The sequence below is a fragment of the Protopterus annectens genome, chromosome 1.part1, assembly GCF_019279795.1.
Source record: "Protopterus annectens isolate FY-2018-M chromosome 1.part1, PAN1.0, whole genome shotgun sequence".
Classification (NCBI taxonomy): Eukaryota; Metazoa; Chordata; order Ceratodontiformes; family Protopteridae; genus Protopterus; species Protopterus annectens.
The window spans coordinates 931,309,619-931,332,058 of record NC_056726.1 but is presented as its reverse complement, the minus strand read 5'-3'; positions in this window follow the sequence as shown (position 1 = coordinate 931,332,058).

The window sequence follows — 22,440 nt, the reverse complement described above, 5'->3', positions numbered from 1 at the left end:
CATCTAGTGGAAAGGAATTGTTTCTCTTGCAGAAAGTGTAGCAACTGATTCCCATTAAACTCACAAAACATGAAGAAGTGCCATAAAAATAAAAGTAAAGGAAAATGGGTGTGTTAGAGAAGACGTTTCTCATGGGGCGAGGTACTACAAGTTTCTGTAATTCATCATACTTGGCTAATTCCCACCTTTGCCTCAAATAACATAGGTCATCTTCAGTTCAAGTAACATTCCAGGATATGCACAGAACCAGCATCGTGGATCTATAAGACAGATATCAATTCAGAAGCAACATTTTTCTTCATTTAATTATAGAGAAAGTACTATTATTGTACAATAGCTTTCAGGCTTACAATAGCAAGCAAAAATGAGTTTAAAAATTAGTAGGGATGTCTGAGGCTGGATGTACTCTATAGCAAATTGTTACATCTGAAAGATCAGAACAACTCAAATCTGTGCAGGAGTGAAAATACTGTACAGAATGTGATTGTGATAAAAAATGGGTATTATACAACAACCCCTAATTAATATTCCAAAATGTGCACTCTGATTGGTCAGCTTGCACATTGTAAATCAGAGTTATAGTAATGGAAAAAGGTCCAGTCACCCGGACTTTTTCCATTAGTATGACTCTTTTTTTACAGCAACAGAGAACGCAAGATCTCCGTTGCTTTTTACACACTGTTTTGCTATGTTAAACGAGTTTAACATAGCGAGACAGCTTCAAAAAAAGTAATGGAGATCTTCCTATCACCGTTACTTTTTTAAAGGTGTCTCGCTGTGTTAAACTCCTTTAACATAGCGAGACAGTGTTTAAAAAGCAATGGAGATCTTGGTTTCTCCGTTGCTTTTTTCAAAACTGTCTTGCTGTGTTAAATGCATTTAACATAGCGAGACAGCTTTAAAAAAGCAACGGGGATTCTCCATTGCTTTTTTTAAAAGCTGTCTCGCTATGTTAAACTCCTTTAACATAACGAGACAGTTTATAAAAAGCAATGGAGATCTTGCTTTCTCCATTGCTTCCACCCACAGCTCTGATGTACTGCTAGCATACACATGCAGTACATCAGAACTGCCACAGAATACCAGACAGCTGCAGAAGGTCAGCAAGGAGGCATTATACAATGCCATTATTTAAGAAAAGTAATTATTTTTTTTCTTAAATAATGTCATTAGATAAGCAATAACCACTTCTGGGTGTGGGTAATGCTGGATTTACCCACGGTTGTCTTTGTTTGGCCACCAGGCTTGGCCCTCGTGACCAAACCACACCAACCATGGGTAAATCCTGCATTACCCACACCAAGGCATGGGTTATTGCTATAATATCTTGTGAAATTGGTAACTTAGAAATGGCATTGGTATGAGAAAGAGGTGTTGCACAAAAATGACTTTAAAGGAAAAGTATAAACATTTTGATTTCAGAAAGACAATGAATGTGCATGGCTAGCAAAATCATTGATGGAAATTACAATAATAAATATCTGGACACTATAAAATAAAAAATAATCCCACAGTAAAATTGCCAATTGCCAAGACAAGATGGTGACCACAAAATGCTAAGGTAAAGGAGAAAAGCTGCACATAATAGATGTGATGCTGTTTTGAAGTTGTTTGCAATGCAAGGACATTCTATATTTATGAAAAAAAAACTTGTAAAAATTGAACTGGCTAGAATTAGTTTTTAAGATATGCATAAATATCTCAGAAGGCCAATACAGGCACATAGAAAAGAAATTATGTGTTACTGACCTAACTCAAAGTAGACAGACACAAGCTTTATTTCCTGGAGTTGGATGCTACTAAGAAAAATATAAAACAAATTACATATTCAAGCTCATATGTACAAAGAAGCAAATAACTAGAAACAAGGGCATGCAAAAGTGTAATAACTTTCAACATTTTTACAAGTGTACAGGGAAATGTGAAATATATTTAATGCCTATGAATAGGTACTTTGACAGAGGTATAGTTGGGTTGTTTCTATCCTTAAACTGAATGAACATTTTTGCTTATTTATTATTTTGCTTTATATACTTTGTAGCTTTTATGTTTTATTATAATGTTTATTTAGTTAGTGCCAAAAGCAATCATCAGAGTGGTGCCTCCTTCAACCTGAAAACCCAAAGTTGGAGAATGAATGAATGAAATGAATGAATGAAATAATGTATGAATAAATAACTAAATTAATAAATAAATGAAAGGTGCAGGGCAAAACAGCCCTTCCAATCTGAAATACACACACACACACACACACACACACACACACACACACACACACACACACACACACACACACACTCAAAAGCAGGTGAGTACATTCATTTAAGAAGCTACAGTATTAGTTTTGGCTGTTTAAATGGCTGCCGCTACTGCACTCACACCCAAGAGACATTTTTAGGGTAATGATTACACTTCCTAAAAGCTTATAACAGTTTACAGCCAAGCCAAACACCCCCTTTGCTCCTCCCAGTCCACAATACTGAAAGTAAATGAGACATAGGTTCATTTGTAGGTACTAGGCTATCGGCCATGGGGCCTATACAAGCCCAGCCAAAAAGGTACCCTGGCTTTTGCCACCCAAGAAAATTGTTTTCCTGTGCCACTGTCGAGCAGAGCCACAGAAGTGATCCCCAGGGTGAATTTCCTATTTCCCATCCAATCATCAAGATTTTTCTTGAAGAGTGCTAATGAGGAGCTTTGTTTGATATAGGTAGGTAGTTTATTCCAGAGTATGGGAAGTCTCTGGGACAGGAATCTATCCCTCTGGCATGTTCTGTTTATTGTGGTGACAAGGTTTAGTTCCCTAGAATGTGTAGCTCGGACAGATTGGGATTTCTTTAAGTGGAGCATGTCAAACAGCTCTGGGTTTGACATAGCTTTGTATGATAGGCAAGAGAGATGACCTCTGAGTAGGCAATATCGATGCAGTAAAGCTGGAGTTTTTTGAGACGGTCTGCATAGGGCATCTGTTTGAGGCCAATAATCCTCTTTGTGAGGTATTTCTGCGGCCTTTCCAGTTCTTGTAGATGTCTTGTGAGGTGCATACCAAAAGGGTCGTTGTACTCTATAATGGGTCTAATAAGTGATGAGTAGAGTGGAACAATGACCTCTTTTTTTCTGGACGAGAAACCTTTTGTGATGAGGTGTGCCACGTAGAAGGATTTCCTGACTACTGTGGCGATATGATTATCAAAGAAGAGACTACTGTCCACCTGTGTCCCAAGGTCTCTTATCACACTTTCGGTATTAAATATACTACCGCCTATGTTGTAGTTCATGGGTACAGAGTTTTTACCAAAGGGGATGACAATGCACTTTTTAGCACTGAGCTTGAGGCTATGGCTTTGACACCAAGCATCTGTCTCAGTGAGGCCCTTTTGTAGGATGTCCACATCGTTAGGAGTTTTGATTATGGCTCCTAGTTTGCAGTCATCTGTGAACTTCATTAGCCAAAGACTTTCTGTGTTAGCCTGTACTTCAGAGAAGTAGATACCAAACAGGAGAGGACCCAGGACTGAACCCTGTGGTACTCCACTTGTCACTGGTCTGAAGTCGGATTTGGAGTCTGTCTGCTACTTTCACAATGTGGGTTCTGTCAGTCAGCCAGTTGGCATCAAATCTTGTGATATAGGGATTTATACCTAGTTTAGTGAGTTTATCTATAATTCCAGAGTGGGGGATGGTGTCAAAAGCCTTGGCAAGATCTAGATAGGCTGTGTGAACCACCTTACCCTTGTCTGCGGCTTTGTTGACTGCTTCAAAGAAGTCTATCAGGTTTAGGAGACATGATCCGCCTTTTACAAACCCGAACTGGGTGGGATCCAGAGTTTGGAGATACAAATGCCCTTGTGGTGTAGTCTATAAACATTCTCTAAAGAAATGCAACTAGAAACAAACAAACAAAAATCAGACAAACAATCAAACAAAATTCTTGCCCATACAGGAGTGTTTATAATACAAAAATGACATCTGATATGTTATATATACAGCAATCTCAGCTAAAAAAGTAGAAGTCAATGCATTTAGAAGCATATAAAATCTCAACATGATATCCCACAGAGATGGTGATATTTTTTTAAAATTATTGAGCACATATTGCCTGGTGATAGTAGATTAAAACTTACAATTCAAAGTCTTTGAAGTGGCCTTGATGAGTGATATTACAGATTTCAGGTCAGTAATATTGCTAATGTACTCAGTATCACAGTATCTGCGATCACTTAATTTAAGGCAATGGCCCACATAACTTTAATATTCAGAAGTTCCTAGAGCTATAGATGACTGGGATTTTGAACCGATGAGTTTGTGTCCTTAATACTCACTGATAAACAACATGGTAGACTATATAGTTACTTTGGTGCTGCAAAAAACAATGGAAGAAGGGAAAATTTCCTTGTAGCCTACTTTTTTGCATCTCTTTTCATTAAAAATGTCAATGAGGAAAAAAAAAACAAGTAACTGGTCTCCCTTGCAGTCAAAATATATAAAGAAAATGTATCTTTGGTATGTAGTTTTGGTATACCGAGTAGCATGATCTCATGTATGTCAGGTAGCATGATAATAAATAACAATAGATTACTTTTCATGACAGATACAGGTCACAATGAAGGAAATGATTCCTTGTTAGAGTCTATTTTCCATTCTGTGTTTTTTCAGTCTGATTCAGACAAGTGGACTGTGTGGACAGTCAGAAATGCACGGGAATGTAACTTTCAGTAATAGTCCTCCAGACCTAAATCTTATAAAAAATCTATCTATAAACCACATAGTATCCTATATATCTTGTATAAAAAAAGAAGTCTGCCTAAAATGTAAAAAAATATATTATAGTCTGGGAAAACAGGATCTGAGACCCAGGATCCCAAGGCCCATGCGATTGGGGATCAGATGCCCACCCTAAGTATGAACTAGATCTGAGCACAAGACACAGTGCTCCAAGGTGAGCCACCACCTTTATTCAGGTACCCATCACTTGTTTGAGCCAATCAGGCCCCCTTCGCCACCCAGCCAAAATCTCACTCCAAGAGTTACGGCCTCCAGTGCCCTGCACAGGTAGAGCTCATGTTGGCCCCAACTCAGAAATGGAATCTCTGCCTGATCCATGTGCACAGCCAGCAAAGGACCACCTAGCAAACTCCCATACAGGAACCTTCCTATCTGCACCACTAGAATTAACACAATTAGGTTCTGGAGGATATATTCATATAAATGGCTCCACTCACATATATATGCCTGTTAGGCATAGCCCTCTGATAGCCCATAAATCTTCTAATATATATATAAATTTGCTCATATTGTCTCTGCCCACTCAGGTGTGGACAATCTATAATAAAGGACAAAGCAATAAATGGTGTGGCTAGGCTGTACTGTGGTGTGTGTGAGACTTCTGTAAATGATATATACTTATATATAGTATATATATATAACCATATATACATATATAAAACTGTTGAACTCCACCCTGTATAACAAGTGAAGATCAAATTATATATATAAACATATATATATATACAGTGTGTGTGTGTATTATATATGTATGTATATGTATATATATATATGTATATATATATATATATGTGTATATGTATATATAGATAAGATTGTATCGTGATATATATATATATATATATATATATATATTGTGTCAGTGTGATATACTCAGTGAATTTATATATTCTGGATTATATATATATATATATATATATATACATATATATATGCTATATATATAATCAGATGTGTTTTGATATATATATATATATTGTTCATATATAGTTATAGGCAGGGTAGGAACATAACTCACCTGGTTTAAGAAAATGGATGTTAACAAGGATAAACACACACCAGTTCACAAGCAGCCATGCAGGAATAAGTTATTCCTGCAGCAGGAGTTACTGTTAGCCCAGCCGCATATGCATATGTATGAAGGCACGCTGCCATGCTCTAAAATGGACATGGTTCCATGCAGAGTGCAGGGTGTATCACAAAGAGCAGACCTCTCACAATACACATGCTCCCTAGATCACCCAACAATTTAAAATGGAGAATGCTCATTATCACAACCTGTCAGCATGAGAAATTTGATCAAAGCCATAAGGGACAATCATCCCTACCAAGACAAAAGTTGAAGAATAACACACTTAGCATAAGCACATATAATACACCTCCCAATTTGTCAGAGTAAGGAATGTAAGCCAAAAGGGACAATCCCACAAAGCAGATAGAATAACAGGTTCAGCATTAGAATGGATATTCTGAAGGGTATAAATAAAAAACAACAGATATTTTTTTAAACATGCTGTGACAACTGGAGATGGGTGAAGGCTGCCAGTTTAGTCAAATACAATTTAATATATAATTCTATCAACTGTATAAATAAATGTAAAATACAGGCTTGTGCTTTTAAAAGTCGGATATCACTGTGAAATGTGGAACTGCAAAATATGTGACAACATTGCACTCTACTGACCATTGAAGCATGTAAGTATTCTTTCATGTTAGAATTTGGTCCGACGGCAGCTGGATAAAGATTTCATGCCCATTGTTTTAAGGCTAAAGTTTATGACTAAAATTTAGATGTGCAAGGTTCTTTATTGCTTTAGTTTCTGTTAGTATATACATGTGAAATGTCTTCTATTGTTGTAAGTTTCTGTGCAGGTGTTAGATTGCTAAATAATGCAGGTTGTGGCCTGAGAACTCAGACCAGGTGTTAAGATGATGCAATATGAATACTGGGAAAACCTAAGTGTCAAAAATGATGTAATTTTGGGAGGGCCTTAGAGACATGTTTGTTAGTAATGTTTAAGTTCTATTTCTCACAAGAGACCTGAACGCATTTTGATCTGGACACCTAACTTATCAGCACTCTTCTTAAGCTCACATGTAAGTTTTTAGCACTGTGATATCTTGTAGGAATAGTTAAAGCTAGTAAAGATGCCTACGGCTAGCTATAACCACACCTACCAATAATGATCTACCTCCGAGTTAGCACTAACAGACACAAGATGCAGAACACCACACACACACATTACAGTCACATGGACATGCACATGGCACCCTCACACACACATACACAGACTATGGCAATCACAAACACAGTTAAACACACAGTAACCGTGGACCGCAACACCGGCAGTGGTAACTAAATGTCCCTTCATATCGTGATAATATTACTGGTTCTAGTGTTCGGTACTGTGTTCTTCGGTCTTTCAGCCTCGTGGTTACGCGTGTCGGTTTGTGACACATTCCATAGTTGGCAGTATCCTATTTATTTGTACCTCCATGGTTGTGTACAAGTCGCTGACCTATCTATATATTTGCAGATATCGTGACGTATATATCAACAAATCTCTCTATCACCCTTTCTATCTTTATATATATATATATATATATATATATATATATATATATATATATATATATATATATACATCTCTGACAGAGAGAGTGACAGGCAGAATACACCTTTCATTGTGTACTTGTCGGTGTATACTGTTTCCTGGACTCTGCACATTTGTGTTTGAACCTGTCACATTGCACACCTGTCGTAAGTACATCTTGGCTACCATAGTGTTAGGTGATTGGGTACATGCTTACGTGTTCTACTCCTGGCAGTGGTCGTTTTACCCTTCAGAGCAGGCACTATTAGTACAGGGGTGAATAATGCTGGTTTCACCTGTTCAGGACATCATTGACCATGATCTGCGCAATATTCAGAGAAGCTTATCCCTGTTTCGCACATATCCATATAGTCATATTTAAACAACGCTTACCAGCACTGGGCAACTCATATTCCCGCTAACATGTGCTAAACATGATTTGCTGTCCTGCATCCGACATGCATTATTCGTGCCTTCTGGATTATGTTACATCCCTTGCAGGACGTGGGACCGGGAACATGCACGATGGTCACTGCATTTACCACTTGGGCATCCGGGATTTGTACATGTGTTATGGTGTTTTGTATGTGGACTATACTACGGCTGTTACTCCATACTGCAATCACATGGGTAACTCAGTTAGTTTACATATGGATGAGTCCTATTAATGGTATGTCCATGCGATGTGTAATGGATGTGCTCCAGCATTGGGTATGTATATCACAGTGAGCCACACACTATAATGTGCTACACCTTCAAACGACCGTAGGTGGAGCATGCTGGGGTGACAGATACCTGTCATGGGTACACCCCATGCCTTGACACGACATCCATGATTACATTATGTGGAGCCCCTCATTAACGCACAGGAATCCATGCAGAGTGTGTGGGGAACAGTGATTACACACATGGGATCCCGCATTGCCTCTGCTCCACTGAGCGACAGTTGGTTACTCAATGTTGTGGCAACAGCAGACACTATTTGCCTTGATTGATGTATGGCCTCTGACAATTGGGCGTGTACCTACTGATGTACCTGGGAACCTATACACACAGTTATCCAACATATGCTGATAGGTGCGTGTACTGTTCAGGTGTTGACATTCCTTGTTCCAATAGCTGTTGTGTATACAATGGTTGAGGGCTGCCTATGTAGGATTCACACAGTAGCCACCTACACATTACAATTTAAAGGATGTCATGTGTGTGTGCCATCCATTTTACTGTGTGTGCAGGTGGAGAGGTGTGTCAGTCCGTAGGGGCCTACACTGTCAGAGTATGTGCTATACGTTCCCTCTTTGCCAAGGCATAGGCATATTGGCATGCCTCCGTCTGCATACTGGGGCTGGCACAGGGTGTTCATGGTCTGAATCCCTCTGTGCCTGTGATGGCCTTGGCAATTGCAGTGGGCTATGAGGGCCTTCACCATTTTGTCCCTGCTGCAGCTGTTTCCGCAGGATCATATTATGTAGCATGGCACATACTATGAAGATGTGGGCACATGTGCCTGGAGAGTACTGCAAGGCTCCACCAGATATGTCCAAGCAACGGAACCATGATTTCAGCATCCTGAACACATGCTCTATGATGATTCTGGTTTGTGCGTGTGCCTCATTATGGCGTTCTTGCATGGGTGTGTGTGCATTTCTGATGGGAGTCATCATCCACGGCTCCAGTGCATAGCCAGCATCCCCCACAAGGTGGCCATGTGGGATGTCCCCCCTGACAAATACCTGATACAGCTGTGAGGCATGCCAGATATGGGAGTCATGGTAGCTTCCAGGGCTGCCAGCACACACATCCATGATAATGCCCTGGGCATTGCACATGACCTGGCAGTTGATGGAGTGGAATCCCTTGCGGTTTATGTAGCACCTACCATGCTCACCGGGTGGTGACTTGATATGTATGTGCATGCAGTCTATCGCACCCAGTACCTCCAGGTAGTGTGCCACATGGTGGAAGTGATGCATATTGCTGGCCAACTCCTCCTGCATTCGGGGGAAGTATATATGCTCATTGGCATGTGGTAACATGGCATCCAGGAACTGGTGTAGTACCCTGGATGCTGATGCCTGTGAGATCCCCATTATATATCCAGTTGGCCTTTGAAAGGTACCTGTGGCTAGAATTCACAAGCTTACACATACCTTCGTGTCCACTGGGATGGGTTCCCCTCTGTTGTTTCTGGATCTCAGGCGCAATACAGCTCAACTATTTGCTGTAAGATGTCCCCTGTTCACTCTGTAACGCTTCTACTATTCCCCCAGACTCATGTGAAAGCCCCTGGTGGTTAACAATTCCCTTGGTCTGAACACTATTCTCATCCTCCTCCTGCCTGGCGGTGCTCACAAGTATCATCCTTCACATACACCGCCAGTCTCAACATACAGGATGAATCACAGCTATGGCAGCTCCCAACATACACAAAGTTCCTCAGAGTGTTTACACCTATGGTGCAGTGTTTGGGAATACACAGGTGCGGGTGTTTTCTGCTGCTTTTATACTATTAAACAACCAATGATGCTTTCATAGTGTGTGTATGTAAAATGTATCAGAGGCTACAGTGGTATCTTATGTGTTTTACCACAGGAACTACTATTGTGGTGCCTTTGGTGTTGAATTACATTTGGCTGCCGTGGATTACCTCTTGCCCTTCCCTTTACATTTCTTCACGTTTCACCTACCATTTTCTGGCATGCATCCAGCAGCCTGCTTTCATTTGTACTTTCCTAGATCTGGCTTATCTTGCATAATATGTTCTATTGCCGGTCTACTGCAGGTTTGCTTTGCTCTGCTATGACAGTTCTCCTTTCTTTGCAATCCAACACCTCCCCTATCCTGTTTTGCAGGTTTCTGCAAGCAGACTTGTCAGCTGCCGTTGTTTGCCCGCTGTGAGCTAATAGGTGTTAATTGCTCAGTTGTACTCCAATTACCCTACTGCGGCATTTCCTTATTTTCTTCCCCTGACCTTCCTGTTTGTGCTATGGTGCGTGGCGCATGCATCCGCTTACTGGGTTTTGGGCATGTTTTCATCCCCGTACACATGCGCTTTCGGGCACCATATGTGCTCTCAGCTAAACAATGCTATACCTACCTCCCCACCCCTGTCCTGCGGCTTTGCTTAGCAATGGCCAGGCCAGATTTGTATTGCTCCAATGTGCTTACAGTTACGGTGGCACACCCCACCGCTGATGTCATGTATACCTCTGAGCCACTCCTCGGTGTTGTAGCACTGCACCGTATGGTACATCCTTAATCCAGCGGGACGTTTGCGATTCAGTATTACCTTCCTCATTTGCATGGCATTGACTACTAATTCATAGTTATTGCGCTGAACACTGTCATAGACCCTTAGCAATCCTTGAAGCTTGGTTGTGGTGTACTATGCATACCATTGAGTATTATGGTGAAATCCTAATTTGTATTACATTGCGATTTTATGACATTTGTATATATTTTCTTTGTGTTCCCATTTGCGCACATATGCCCTGCGGTTATACTTTGCGTTACTGTGGACATGACATTAAATGTTGTTTTTTAGGTGTTCTGCATCTTTTCTTATGCCATTGGCTGTATATTTAGCCATTGGCATATGTTAACTTTGTAATACATGAGTCTGGTCCACTTTCATAGCTCCGATGTTCTGTTTGGAAAAATGTAAACCGTGTTTTTTGGTTTACATTTCTGTGGGCTTACGCTACGCCTGCACCACTTCATGAATCGCTATGTACCTTCATTTGCATGGTGCGGCACTGTGCATGGGGTGATTAGCATACCTAAGCCGAGGGCTGCGCAGATCTGGCATACGCCGGTAGTGCACGTGGAATTGGATCATACCTGAATCGCTCGGCAGCCATATTTGGCATTATACTGCCTATGCTATGCCTGCGCCTGGTGCAAGCTTCATGAATCCCGGGGTTGCTTCTATTACATGTAGTTAAAAATATATAAAAAAAAAGTTGGCAAGGAAACTCAAAAATAAATATTTTTAAGTGCTTTCATTCCTTTCATTAAATATGGAACTTCTTCAGAAAATAATGAATTTAAAATTAATTTTGTTTTAAAAGTTCAGCCATAAGTCACATGCCAAAACTGGCAAATTACAGCACAATATATAAAACAACATATAGCCTTAAAAATATAAGATCCTAATATAAAAATACAAGTAAATACACTCTAATGCAATGTAGTGAATGTAATATAAAATTAAATAAATAACCCCATATGTTTTTTGTTCATAAAAACATACACTTTTTTTATGTACAAAGTGAAGCAAATGAATAATAGTAATATTACAACCTTTGTGCCAAAAGAAAACTTCAAGTTAATGTACTCCTTGAGACCCAGTGGATTGTCAGCAACAAGTCTGATCTGCCACTCAGCTTCCCTGCAGTCAAGTAAAACATTATAGTTTCTTTTGAAACTTTCAAGTTGCACTGTGTCCGGTACAAAGAATGTACATTTCCTGAAATTGTTGGACATCATGGAGTGTTTGGCCAATTTATTGTTACTGTCTCTCTTCTTAATTGCCAAGGTGTGTTTGTATATTCTTTCAGAGAGCTTTCTAATTGTCTTTAAAATATAAAAATTCTGACATGATTGCAACTGGCCCATACTAGATGTGTTGCAACTGTATTCCTAGCTGTAATGGTTTTATTGGTACTTTTATAATTACACTAAAACAGTTACTGATGTATCTACAAAATTTACATGTACCACATTTGAGTGCTTACAGTGACAATCTGTGGATCATCACTTTGCTATTTTCAAGTAAGATCTTAACATTTGATGAGGTTTTGTATGTAAAGCAAGATTGATGACTTAAAATACCTGTTAATTCTGGACTATATAAGATTATTTTCCAGTTGCCCTGAATAATTTTTCTTACAACTGTCAGGTCAGTGGTGATTAGCAGAGCAAAAGCCCTGGTATACAGAACAGGTTCCTATTATTTAAGCAAATGCTTAAAGTTCAACGTGTTTTTCAACTGATTACTCGAGATGGCAAAATGCCGAAACCATGGAACAGCGATTTTTTTCCTAGGGAGACTACAGACTCAAGACACTCCTTTAGATAATCCCATGTTAATCATGTAAAATGAATATTTGACACTAGCAAAAAAGACTTGCTATTTATTTAAACTACATAAGTTGCTGTGAATGGAAAGGTAACTCAAATAACTCTTGCTTCTATTATATGTAGTTAAAAAAATATATCCCTGTGTTTCCCTGGTAAGACTGGTTCATAAATCAGTCTCGTTCTAAATAACTATTGAACCTGTCACCACCAGGGGAGCAAAAAAACTAAAAATATTTTCCAAAGTAAACTACAGCCTACTAAGGTATGGTATAAAATGTTCAATGGGTCTATGTTAGGTTATCAAAAAAAATATCATCAAACATCTAATTATCGAATGTAAGCTATCTAAAAATTAAATTACCAAACACAGCTTATTTCAAAAATAAATTCATCAAATGGCCATAGTTGGTCAACACTGCGAACACCCCCTCCACACCCCAAATATATATATACCAACTCCATGATTGCACTACAGTGGGGCATATGGCAAATTTAAATGGTTTCCTTCACTTATCTTATGCATCATGGTATTCGATAATTACCTGTTCAATTATATTATTTTTGATAATGGAACATAGACCCAAGTTTTATACCTCCCGCAATGATAGACAGCAATGACTCCTATGCAGAGTTGTATACAAATGCCATGTATAAACAGTTAAGCAACTATATAGACTTGGCTGCACCTACTGGATTAAAAACAGATCCTCCCAAAAAAAGCCATCCTGGTGGACCTCAAGTATAAACAGATTATACAACAAAGAACAAAAGGGAACTGACTCAGCAGAGGACAAATTTCCTCCACAACTTGAACAACTTAGAATTTTTTTAAAGTCCTTTAAGGTTAATTACAAAGCTAAAATAGCATCCTTAGCTAAGGATAATCATAAGGCATTCTTAAATACATCCAAAATCTAAAAAGGATGCCCAGCTATGTGCCAAACTGATAGTAGATGATACCACTCATACTACACCAGAGGAAATTGACAACTGGCTAGCTGAGAGACTTTGTGCAAACTTCACCCCCCTCCCTACCAGCCATACCTCAAAGCATACCTGACACCAATTCTCTACCTAGTATCTCTAGAGATCAGGTCATATCTGCAATCTTCAAGCCAAACACATGGCCTCATTGGGACCACATGACATCCCAGGTTGCTTATTATGCAATATAAAACATAACCATAGCCCAAGAACTGACTTTGTTCCAGCAGAGTAGAAAACAGCAACAGTAATCCCCTTGCACAAAGGTCCGTCAATCGATCCTGGGAACTATAGACCCATAAATCTAACCAGCCTCATCGGCAAGGCCATGGAAAGAATCATCATGGACCTTATCAACAAGGACAAAGGTGAGCTTTAAACTCTAGACCCAAGCCAGTATGGCTTTGTTAAGGGTGGATCATGCTTATTAAACAAAGCAGATTTCTTTGCAAAAGTCAGCAAAGCCCTGGATGAAGGTAAAACAATGCATGCTACCTATCTTGACCCAGCCAAAGCTTCTGACACAATCCACCACTCAGGTATCATTGAGAAACTCTCCCAGTTGGGGATTAGCACTTACATAACTAGATAGGTAGCCAACTGGCTCTCAGACAGAACAAATACTGTCAAAGTTGGTGACTCCACTTCTACCAGTAGACCCATCACAAGTGGTGTACCACAAGGATGTGCCGGGCCCTTTACAGTTTGGAATTTATTTCTCATATGATCATAGGATCATAAGAAGTTACAAGGCTATTGGCCCTGAGGCCCTTATAAGCCTAGCCAAGAGATTAGCCCATGTTTAGACAAGTCAGCACCCAAAGCCCCTGTCCAGCAGGGAAACAGGTGGAATCAAAGGAGTTTATTTTCTGTTTCCCATCCAGTTATTCAGGTTGCACTTAAAAAGGGGTAATGAAGTGAAGAGAGAGTCTATTCCAGAGATAGTCTTTGGGAAATAAATCTATCCCATCAACAAGTGTTATTGATGTCACAGACCAGGTTGAGCTCGTGCGTGAAGGTTACTCGAGTGGAGCTTGACTTGTGGATCTGCAGCAGTCCCATCAATCTGAGATTGCTTTATATGTCAGACAGACATCACCTCTGAGGAGTCTATATGAAACTGAGTTGAGGGACAGGGATTTTAGCCTATCTGTGTAGGGTAGATGTTTGTGGCCCCAAATTGTCCTGGAGAGGAACCTCTGTGGTCTCTCCAGCTGCTGCTTGTGCTTTATGAGGTACAGGCCAAAGGGGCTGTCATACTCAATAATTGGCCTTATAAGGGAAGAATACAGGGATGTTACGACCTTCTTGTCCCTGGATGAGATATATATATATATATATATATATATATATATATATATATATAAAAAGAATAGGTTTTGGCAACAACCTTTGTCAGTGTATCTACCATTAATTAAAGTATTTAACAGTAAAAATAGGTCAGCTGAGTAGTGACCACCAATACAATAACACTCAATGAAAAAAAAAAAACATATGAATTCTTATTTTTGTACTACAAGGTATTCAATAAAGTTTCAAAATGAATTAATTAAGCAGACAAAATAAGTTTAAAGCTTATCAGTTCATAATTTACAGTAAGCTAATAGCCCTAGGAGGCCTTTTTCCCATTTCTAAACAAAAGGATAAATTACCAGGCTGTGCTTGAATTGGGTCAGGGAAGAACTCTGCTTTACAAGGATGGGAAGTGTGTTCCACAGTATCGGTAGTCTCTGAGACATGTACCTGTCCCTCCATTATGTTCAATTAATGTTACAAATGAAGTTTAGGTCTTTCAGTCATGTATTTCTAATATTCTTAGATGTGCAAATGTACAGTATGTCTATCATTACTGGATCTGATGGTGCCACACACAAATTACCTCTCTGTTGTCTGTAAGGCTTTCAAGTGGTCTACATATTCCATGTGGTGAATGCCTTGTATTTTTGTGAGGAACCTTTGGTGGTGTTCTATTTGCCACATATGCCTGGTCAGATGCATACTAAAGGGAGCATTATATTCAATCATTGGTTTACTGAGGGCTGTGTAAAGCAGGATGGTGACATTCTTGGACTTGGATATCATGTCTTTGCTTATAAGTTGTGTAATATAGCATGATTTCCTTACTACACCAAGACTGTTAAAAGCCAAGTCACTGTCCACATATATTCCCAAGTCCCTAATCACTGTATTTAGTGTGAGGTGTATATTGTTTGTGCGGTAATTCTCCATGGTGGATGGCTCCATATAGGAGGTTCCATATACAATTAGTTCAGCACACTGTTGAATATCACCTTTGAGGTGAAGAAGGCCTTGTGGTTGTCCTTTGCCTGTTAGGCTATTTTTACTTCAAATTTGGCTTTAGTGGATTTGATAAGACACCTGACATGATTTATTAGTTTGATGATGGGTTTCTCACCTTGCTGGCCACTGGTTTTCTTCCTGTTGTTATGCAACTTCTTGATGTTGAGAATCCACCAGCAGCACACATCTGGAAAGTTAACTCTGTGACAGAGATTAGATTTTTATGGAAAGCAGAAGAAATTAGATTACTTTTTATTGGACTAATAGGGTTTAAAATATATCCTTCTGGATTATCTGAGCATTTCTCCAGGATCTAAAAGTTAGTGATTTTGAATACACTACCTTTGGATGTGGTTATGCCTAGAAGAGAGAACAGAACATTATTGCTTCTTTCTCATTGGCAGAAAGAGACATTTTATATAAATTCCATTCTGACAAAAACACTCTACTTGTACAGCTCATGTGCTTATTGATATTGATATGATCTAGATCTTTCAGAGAAATGAGTGCTCTAAATGTGTGTGTGTGTGTGTGTGTGTGTGTGTGTGTGTGTGTGTGTGTGTGTGTGTGTGTGTGTGTGTGTGTGTGTGTGTGTGTGTGTGTGTGTGTGTGTGCGTGCATGCGTGCGCGCGTGTATGCATGTGTGCATGTGAGTATCTCCGTGAAAACTTTGATAACAAATGGTGTTTGCCAGGGGGTGGGTCCATTTAAAAGATTAGTCATTTCCATTAGCTTTTTCACTATTTCCACTTATCAGTAACTCTATAAAATTATAAAACAGAAAATGTATAACAATATCAAAAACAAAGAATGTAATGTAAAGTATTTTGAGCACTTATTTTTCAATATTACAGAGCTGAGCTGCAAGGGAAGTATATCAGGTTTTAATTTTGCATTCATGTATAGAAATATATGTACAAAAATGAGTGTTGCAAGTATGGTAGTCAAGATTCCCCTTCTGGCAGTTCATGTAATATTTTCATATGCAGAACTGATTATTCATGTTTGTTAAACTGTGTCAGTTTGTATGCCAGAAAGAGTGCTAAACATTATCTTAAGAAAGAAAAAAAAACAGTTTTCAGACACATTTGATTAAATGAACCAACAAATGTAAACCTTTATAATACCACTTTAGAAAGGTCAGAAAACTGACCATATGCCTCCACCCTCACAAACAGGATTTTTTTTAATGTGATGAGTAGAGACAGAAGCATGCTTATTCATGGTGCTATGCAGTCCCACTGATCTTATATACATATATACATATAACTCAAAAACTGATGGGCATGCTGTATGAAGCAAAGAAACATTACTGACCCTAGACACTAAGGAACGTAATTTTCATTTAGGCAGAAATGGTATCTTTTTCAGAAAATAGCCCATTTCCTGGATCCCTGGGCCATGCCTGTTCTGAATCTGTGTCTGGTAAAGTTATCAGTGTAAATCAGAACAGCAGATGTAGAATCAGAACACTGGAATGAAAGCCAGTAAGCATAGCATCTGTCAGACTGTGTCCCTAATAAAACATATTCAGATGCTAGGCTTCATGACAGCAACACTGAATTTTATTATACTGCATGCCAAGTAATACTTACGGAAAGAAGAGTCTTGGAATAGAAATGAGTGCTGAGACTGGCTTTCAATAAAAAGACTTATTTGTGTATTGACTGGAGGATGAATTATACTGGATTCTCTGTGCATTAGCATCTGGGATAGTAACGTCTATCCAGCTGCATTCATTCCCATTTTCCAGATCGTCTTGCACTTCTTAAAAAAACACATATATCTATGTTCAAACTACACATGTGAACTACTTCTTTCCACATCCCAGAATTATAGTTTTCTTCCAGAGGAAAATGAAAAGGCTCTTTATCCTTAAAATTCTATCCATAGCTGGCATTCTGAGCTGCATCTGGAAATATGTATTGTATTTTTTTTTTTTGGCTGTTCTGATGTTTTGAACATCTGTTATGTCAAATAACCACATTTTATCAAATATCATTGACTGCGTCTGTCTGCAGCTCTATTTATGTTTGGCAGTGATAGTCTTAAGTTGCAGAAAAAATTGAAGTTTCATTTCTATTGCCTTGTTTTCCTTAGCAAAATATATTCTGATCATTCTGAGTGTTCACAACACATATTATTTCATCTGATATCCAACCAACAACTTTGCTGAAGTTTACTTTACTTTCTTGCATGGTAATCATTACTTTAACTATGATGGGGTGGGTTTCAAAAATACTTCATATTTCTGTATGATGGATAAGTAAATCATTGCTTTAAAAAAAGGAAGGATGTCAAAGCTGTATCATTATAGCGTGTCTGTTTTTTCTTCTTTCCCTGAAGTTGCAAGACTAAACTGTAGATCAGCAAACTTTGTGTATTCCCAGTGTTCACAATTTCAGATAGCATGGATGACAGCACATGTCAGCAATGATATTAAAATTCTATATTTTACTGACTTATGCTGACTATCCAGTGGAACCATAAATATCAAAATGTCACTTTGAAGTACAGATAATTTAGCCTCAAAAATATGATCTCACAGAGTGAGATTAACTGGAAACCTTTAGAAATGTAACTTCTTCACAGATGACCAGAATAAGAAATGTTCTTAACTGCTGGTGAAACAAATTTAAAAGAGAACATGCATCTGTATATCTCATCCATCCATCCATCCATCCATCCATCCATCTATCTATCTATCCATCTGTCTAACTACCTATCTATGTATGGGTGTATGGATACAGATAGCAAAATGCAAATTTCAGCATTAACAAAGCTGACACCAAAAGACTGACTTTGTAAATGCCGACACACAAGTACACATGTAGCAATCAATAATCTTGGCTCATGCAAAAATTTACAATGCAAAAAATAGCACCTTCACCCTCTACTGATTATATATAGTTACTCTGAGATTGTACAATCTCAGGGAAAGGACACACTTCTCTACCCCGATAATTGTACATTCTCGCACACATGTTTATGTTCTGTTTAGGTCAGTCAAATTTTGTCACCTAAACAGATGTTGACCTAAGGTACAATCAACCATCTTCAGTACATGCATTTATATAGTGAATGTGTGCAGAGGGAGGTGTGTGTTTATATATATATATATATATATATATATATATATATATATGTATAAAGAGACAGAGAGAGAGAAAGATATGTATATATATTTACACACACACACACACACACACACACACACACACACACACACACACACACACACACACACACACAGGCACGCACAGCTGGTCGATGCCAGCATGTTGAAAGCACAATTAGAAAAGTTTGAGCTGTATTCCTACAGTGTTCACTAATAAACCAACAGATAGCATGGATGATTTTTATTACATGTCAGCAAATATATGGGTAACAGCCTATTTTTAGTCAATTTTCTTACTAGACAGAACTATTTGGGTGGAATTAAAATGCACTTTGAGAGTACAGAATGTTATTTATCATCCTCAGTGCAAAATATTGATTGTCTTTTGAAGGAAAAGCCAGTAGGAGATTAACTGGAAACCTTTAGAAATGTAACTTCTTCACAGATGACCAGAATAAGAAATGTTCTTAACTGCTGGTGAAACAAATTTAAAAGAGAACATGCATCTTATTTCCGTAAGTCTGCATACAACAGATGAAAGCACTTAACCATACACTTATGCGATTCATGGTTGTGATTTTTTAACTGAATAAATCATTTTAATCCTTGTTCAGGTCCAGTTTCACTTCTAGTCTGGTTCAACATAGCGGAGATGGACTGCCGTCTCAAGTAGATTTTCGGGAGTTGTTACTTGTTACCAGCTTTTCTTTATTATCACAACTATGATAACCAATGGCAAGAAATGTGTCTTGTACAAACAGTGTGACTTCTGTTAGTGTCAAGTGATTTTTTTTTTGTGCTAGAGAGGCTAAGACGTGATATCACTGGATGGGCTATTGTGGCCTCTCTGCTTTGGGAGCACCTCTTGGCTGCATCTTTAAACAAAGAAATCTATCTGATGACTATCTATATACAAGATAAGTGATACTCTGTCATGTAACAGTTCATTTTCTGTTATTTTAACTGTAAGTAATTTATTTTTACTCCTTAGCTAAATCAGCTCTGTTAAAACTAGTTAAGTAGGCCTCAACAGTAAATACATAGCTACAGTTGGAGTGTGGCTTGCACTTTGTAGGCTAGTGTTTAGTATGAGCTGGTTTGTGCAGATCTACTTTTGACTGGATTGCTTTTGGTTCCTTAATTCTATATATCTTTGTTTAGTTTAGCTAGTGTTAGCTTTTGTGGCCTCACTGCTTTGGGAATACTTCTTGGTTACATATTCAAATGAATCTAGGTGTTGAGGATCTCTCCATCAGATAAGGGAATCTGTTGCTGTGTTTTCTCCAACTCTCTTATTCTTTTGCTGTTGTGGGTATAAACAGCCCGTCTCTCTATTTCTATCCCTAATGGTAATCGGACCTCTAAAGCCTCTCTACTTTTTCACTGCTATTATCAGTTGTATAAGCTACTCATGCAGGTCTCGATAGACTAGATTCTGTGCCATGTCCTGGCCAGCTGCAGGTCATCCTGTATGACTGATGAAGTTCACAACTCATACCTGGACCTACTGGAGGTGCTTAACATCCAATCAAACACCCTTCTTGGGAGATTTTAACTACCCTTCTATAGACAGGGAAATGTACACCTCACGGCATTTCCTGGACTTTGTCAACAAAAACTCCCTGGACCAGATAGTGTGCAATCCAACTAGGGGATCAAGCATACTGGACCTGGTACACACCAATATGGGAGAGCATTGCACCTCCCCCATGTTGTTTTCTCATAGGTGAGGTCAGATCACAAAGCTGTCTCCCTTGAAATAAAAATGAACTGGGAAAATCCAACTAAACCAGTGATAGTTAGGAACTACTTTAAAGATAACAACATCCTGTTCAGTGAAAGTCACAATTCAAGGCTCCCAAAAACCCTGAGAACACAGCTATTTATGTAAAATTGTTCACAGAAACCCTGTACAAACATATAAATGGCTGCACTGATGTTGCTGTACCTACCTGAAAAAAAACCAAATCTAACACCAAAAACAAACCCCACTGGTGAAATCTTAACCTTAACATGGTATAGAACAAGAAAATAGTCATGGCCAAAATAAAAGAGTGACTCTCACAGAGACAACAGTCCTATGATCCACTTAAACAAGAATCTAATAAGTCTGAGAAGGTCCACCATGGTTAATTACAAGGTCAGGGTTGTCTCTCAGGCAAAGGGCAATCAGGTCTTGTTCTTCACCTATGTCAGGAAACCTTAAAGGTGGCACATAGCAGTGTGCATAACTGGTGGTAAATGATACAACCTTCTCTGATCAGGGTAACATAGCACAAGTTCTAGCCAATAAAATTAACTCTAAATCCATCCCCCACTACCCCCTGTGAATTCTTTCAAGCATATCTTCCCCAACTATCAACAGGGAGCAGGTCTTGCCAGCTCTCACTAAGACCAACAACACTGCTTCAACGGGTCCCAGCAATATCCTTGGTTGCCTCCTGAATAGTCTCAAACACAACCTAGCAGGATCACTGGTGGTACTGTTCAACTACAGCAGCAAAACATGTTATGTACTAAATGAATGGAAGGCTGCAATGATCATCCCTCCATACAAGGGTGGGCCATCAGTCTGATATATCTAATATGCAAAGCCATGGAATGAATTATCATGGAAATGATCAACAAGGACATTGGCAATCTGCAGACATTGGACCTATCCCAGTTTGGCTTTGTCAAGGGAAGAGCTTGCTTACTAACCCTAGTAAACTTCTTTGAGAGGATCACTGGGGCTATAGATGAGTGAAAAATAGTGCACACCACTTACTTCAACCTGGCTAAGGTGCACAATATAATACCCCACTCAGGTTTTGTGAAAAACTCTCAGAACTAGGCATAAATACCTATATATCTCACTGTATTGCAGTCTGTCTCACAGATAGGACCAAGAAGTCAGGATTGGTGAGATCCCTTCCATCTGGTCACCAGTGTAGTATCTCAGGGCTCTGTGTTGGCCCCAGTACTGTTTGGCATCTACTTCTTGGAAGTCAAAGCTAATGTCGAAGGCCTCTGGCTCACCAAGATTGCAGATTACTGTAAACCTGGAGGTAAACTAGATCCCACCAAAATGCCAACATCCTACAAGAAGATCTGACAGAAACAAATGATTGGTGCCAGAGGTATGGATTAAAACTCAACCCAAAGAAATGCATTATAGTATATTTTGAGAAGTTGCCAACCCAAGATAATTACTCCTTTGATAAAACACCACTAAGAGTTGACTCTGTAGGCAGGGATTTGGAGACATATGTAGACAGTAATTTGGCCTTCAACCAACATGTACCCGATACACTAACAAAATCATTCTATGTCACCCAAATTGTAAGTATCCAGGGCTAAGGAAGTTATAGTACCATACTACTCAGCCCTTATCAGAACCTTCATTGAATACAATGCTCATTTGGCATATACCTAACCAGACACTTGCAACAGTTGGAATGCCCTCAAAGGCCTCATATCAGGAGAGTCCAGTGTATGAATACGCTGTCCTACACAGTTCTACAAGTTGCAGAGAGGTAATCTTTGCCTGGCATATAAGGCATCCTCAGACTTAGATCTGCTGGACCACTTGCACAT